Below are 4,898 nucleotides of genomic sequence, written 5' to 3' on the forward strand. Positions count from 1 at the left end.
GGGGGCGGCCTGAGGGCGGGGCCGGGGCCGGGGCCGGGGCCGGGGCCGGGGCCGGGGCCGGGGCCGGGGCCGGGGTTTGCTCACTCGATAAAAGCAGGCAGGCTGTGCTGTGCATGGCAGCGCTCTGAAACTGTGCCCGGCAGGCGCTGAATCATTTAGGTCGGAAAAGACCTCTGCGATCACCGAGTCCAACCTTTGACCCAACACCACCTTGTCAGCTAAACCATGGCACCGAGTGAACTAGCTGAACTTCGTGCAGTTGTTTCTTGAATGCCTGCAGGGATGGTGATGCCACCACCTCCCTAGAGAGCCTACCCCAATGTCTTCTTCACTTTTTCCGTGAAGAATTTCTTTGTAATGTCCAGCCTGAAGCTTTCCTGGTGCAGCTTGAGGCTATGTCCTCTCATTCTGTCGCTGGTTGCTTGGGAGAAAAGGCCAATCCCACCTGGCTTCAACCTGCCTTCAGGCAGTTGTAGAGAGCGATAAGGTCACCCTTGAGTTTCCTCCTCTGCCGGCTAAACACCTCTAGCTCACAAAGTACTGATAATAAATGATGGAGAGCAGCTTATTGCGCCAGCTCCCTCAGTACCTTTGGGTAAAATCCCATCTGGTCCCTTAAGTCCAAAGGTGCTTTAGGAGCTGCTCAAGACCCTAAACGCACTCACAGCAAGGGTACCAAGAAGACCAGGCAGTTCCACATGCTGCAAATTCTGCAGGGTCAGAAATGGAGCCAGCTGTGGCACAAACATGGTGGTTGGCCAAGGTCATCAGAGCAGTCAATGGAAGACTAAACGACAGGAAATTGGAACCCTTTCATAAGCTTGTCTCAGTCCCCCAAAAGCAACTTGTAGTGAGCATTGCATCATTAATTACAGCCACTTAATGTACTAACTTCCTATTTTGGAAGCTCCTAAAATATTTGCATTCTTGTTTGTACACACAAATCACCTGGCAGGCTGCTGGTTGGCTTGGTGTCTGTACCTCAGTGGCATTGGTACTGTGTAAGGGCAGAACAAACAATAGTGTCTGCCCCATCTCCCTTAAAATATATCACTATTAATTGCTCAGCTTTTGCTCTTTCATGTTCAGCTCCTGAAGGTATATTTAATTTTCCTTTGCTAGTGTGACTTGCTCTGTGAAAGATGTTTCTGTGTTTGCTTAGGTGCTCTGAAGATCCTCACAATCCAGGTACTCAGCTCTGTTAGTTTCCTTTCAAAAGACATCTAATAAAATTACCTTTTAGTATAGGGGTGTTCCCCCACTCGTCTCCAAAAGTAAATGCGTTTAAGACTCTCCTCAAGCATAAATGTTTTGAAGCTGCTAATGACCTGTAGAGTTCTCCTTTCTTAAGCATTTGATTACAGTTTTCCAAATAGTATGTAACTGTTAGAAACTAGCAATCAGGATGGCACATTTTTCCCCTCACACTGTGAAGATCATGACGTGTGACCAGAGTCAAATCGTATGTAACTGACATTTTCTAACTTAGCCTTGTGTTTCAAGTATGGATGTTCTTTGAACTTGATATATGACTTTTCCTTCTGATTACAGATCCAAAAGTCTAACATTTCTCAATTTCACAAACAACCTTCTACTGCTTTACAGTCCTAGCAGACCTACTTAAAGGAGGTATTTGTGTTTTAGCCTCTCAGTAGCAATTTCCATCTCTGCTACACTAGACTGTGATATGAAATTATTTCATATTTGCAGAAGACTTTAAAAGCACTCTTCCAAATGTGCTGTAGTAAATACTTCAGTTGTTCTATATCTTTATTTTCCCCTATTCAAGCAAAATCATGGCTTATAAATATGTAACTTGTTAGAGAGTATTTTGAAGATATAAAGACAAACTGTGGGCTAAGTTTTGCTCTGAGATATAGGATCAAGGCTTATTCTGTGAATAAGAGAAGAATTTGGCTCTAAAATGTTAGCATTTATTTTGTCAAATTAAAGGAACATTTTTAAACTGAAACCTTATGAACACAACAATTTTAGTCATGTTATTTGTAATGGCCAGAAAAATCACTACAGAAATGTAATGTAATGAATATCAATTGAAAGTTTACTGTAGTAGTATTGCTAGCACTAAAGTAATGAATCTAGAGAGGGCTCCCTAGAGGACTCATTTAGTAGGTTGCTTCAGATTTCTTATTTGACAAACAAGTCCCTCATGGCAATGCCCTCTCTAGCATTTTATTATTAATGGTAAGATGAAATTTTTTTCCTGGCTGCACTTTTATCCTTGGGTAAAATTCCCATGTTCTTTTCTTTAGTTCATCTTCATGTTTTCTGCTACTACCTAGAAGTTTAATTTTGCTTAACTTCTGTATGCTGAATGTATGTCAGTTTAAATAGGCCAGGCTTTTAATAAAGTCACACTGGAACTTTTGCAAATGCATTTTTCAGTTTTGCCTGAAGACTGTAAAAAGGCATCTTTGCATTCAAAGATGGATTGCATACTATAGGGTTAAATACAGACACCAGCAGTATTCTGTGCTTACAGAGAGTGGCATAGAGAAATCGTAACCTCAGAGATTTCTTTCTCTCTTCACCTCTCTAAGATACAGATCACAATCCATGTATTGTGTCTAGAAGAGTATAATTTGCTCTATGTGTCTGTCTCTAGAAACCTACGCCTCCAGGTGTTCTCCTTCCTTTTTTCTTCTCTAGTTTTTCTCACAACTTCCTAGCATTCATCTCACTGCTCGGGTGAGCTAAGACATAACCACTCCCCCCTTTTATGAATAGTTAATCACATAAACCTCTTTCTGTCCTATAGGTAGTGTGTCATCACAGGTCCCCAGCTGGGTAATAATTAGCATTGACTCCATGATTCCAGAAGGCTGATCATTGCTATACTATACTATACTATACTATGCTAAAGAAACTCATCACCCTTACAGACAGTCCAATACAGACAGACCAGACTGGTCAATTGAATCCCAACACCATCATCATTGGCTAATTAAGAAGTCACCTTTTGGTAAGCAAATCTCCATAACACATTCCACCTGTGTCCACATTCCACATCATTTTGTGATGATTTTAGCATGGTTTTTGCATTGATGGTTTCAGTCATGCAGGAGAGGGATTTTCATAGCTTTGCTGCTACAGTGTAGAAAACCACAATATTAGCAAAGGGCATTAATCACTGATGTCTTTGGAATCTCCTGTGCACAACAACAGGTGCAGCAAGTGAAAATAAGAATTGTTTCTCATTATTTTCTCTGATCATCTCACAGCCTTTCCCAGGACAATACCTGGGAAAGTTGTCTGTTGCTCTCTGTGGCCAGAGCTGCTGCTACAGTGGTGTTATCTTTTCCTTATATACGTGAGGTAGTCTGTTATTTTACAGTTTGTTCTTCTGTAGTATGCTTCAATATTCCTTGTTATAAGTTTGTAATGGTTCATTCTATGTACCCCATTTGGCTTCCCTAATGGTTCAGTCCTGAGTTGTTTACCAGAGTTTTCCCTGCCAAAATCTATGTCAATCTACTTGTCAATCCACCTGTATACCTCCCTTGTTCCCTTGTCTTACACCTGTCTGTCAAAGACAGCACACTCCTTTGGTTCTGGAATGTTCACTGTCTTTCATCCCTTCCTCGAAGGGATGGATTGTAAGGGATGAATTATACAGAATTGGATTGTAAGGTTTTCTCCCTCCCTGTGTTGGCTTCTACTGGGGAGCACTTGCCCTGCGCGCCTCCCCTAATGCCCTCCTGTTGGTCACAGGTTGTGTCCTCCCTGTGTTCTCTCTACCCTTTAAAAGTAGCCCCTTCAGGTTCAGATTTGTCACTTGCTCTGCCCCACTTTGGGATTAAATCGTTGGAGACTCAGACAAGTGTCCTTCCCTTATTCCTGTGCCTCGGTTTCCCCGTGCTCTGTGCCCTGCTGCGCTCCCCACGCTGCAGCGATCACCGCCACCCGCACCGGTCTGGGCAGAGACTCAGGGTGGCCACTCGCGTGTCTGCCCTGCGGCCACAAGCAGGACAGCCAGCTGGGGAACCTCCATCCCGTGGCTGCTGAGAGCCAGACACGTATAGGCAATATGGTTTCTCTTTCCAGCATGTCTTTAAATGTTTCTTCTTTGCAATGTACTCTTACTCCTGGAGTAGCGATCTTGCAGGAGAAAGGTCACAAATCTTACAGCTTTCAGTGTGGCTCAATGTTATGCACTTTTGTTCTGTCCCTTTATATATGGGCACATATTTATGTACTAGAGAAAATATTGTGCCCTTCTTATGAAACTCCAAATCATTCACTAAGTCTTCAGACCACCAGATCCTGATGTTTTGTTTGCAGAATGATTGCCTGTTGTAATCTGTACTTACATGCCATGTGTTTCAGCATAATTGCAGGTTCTCTGACGTGTTGATACAAGACTGAACAAGTAGTGTTTTGCGTAACTTTGTGGTGGAAGGGAGGAATGGTGTTGACACAATCAAAGCTGATTTTGATATACTGAGGTGATCACTCTATCATTAGTATCACCAGTTTCTTCAGGAAATTTGCATCACCAGTCTCTTCTTCAGTTGTGCAACATTCTACAGTCTGACCAGCACAATCATCTTTTTTTTTTTCTTTTTCTGTGATGATCATTCTTGCATCTTTGCAATAATTTCTGTAGTCTTTGTGTTGGGTGTTTGATTGTTTTTCCTATAAATTTCCTAAAATTAACTTTTTGTAATGTTACTGGACTGAATTCAGTATTAAGGAGTTGAATATTTGCAGTTCTTTACCATGACAAGGCAGCTGTTCTCTCTTTGATGGAAATGTTTATTCAGAAAGCGGATGTGTACTTTATTATTCAGAACTTGATTTCCATGACAAATAGTTTTCCCCTTGAAAACAAGTCCAATAAATCCTGCAAGACTTACTTTGTGATGATTTTAGCATGG

Source organism: Taeniopygia guttata, chromosome 2, assembly GCF_048771995.1.
Source record: "Taeniopygia guttata chromosome 2, bTaeGut7.mat, whole genome shotgun sequence".
NCBI classification, from domain to species: Eukaryota; Metazoa; Chordata; class Aves; order Passeriformes; family Estrildidae; genus Taeniopygia; species Taeniopygia guttata.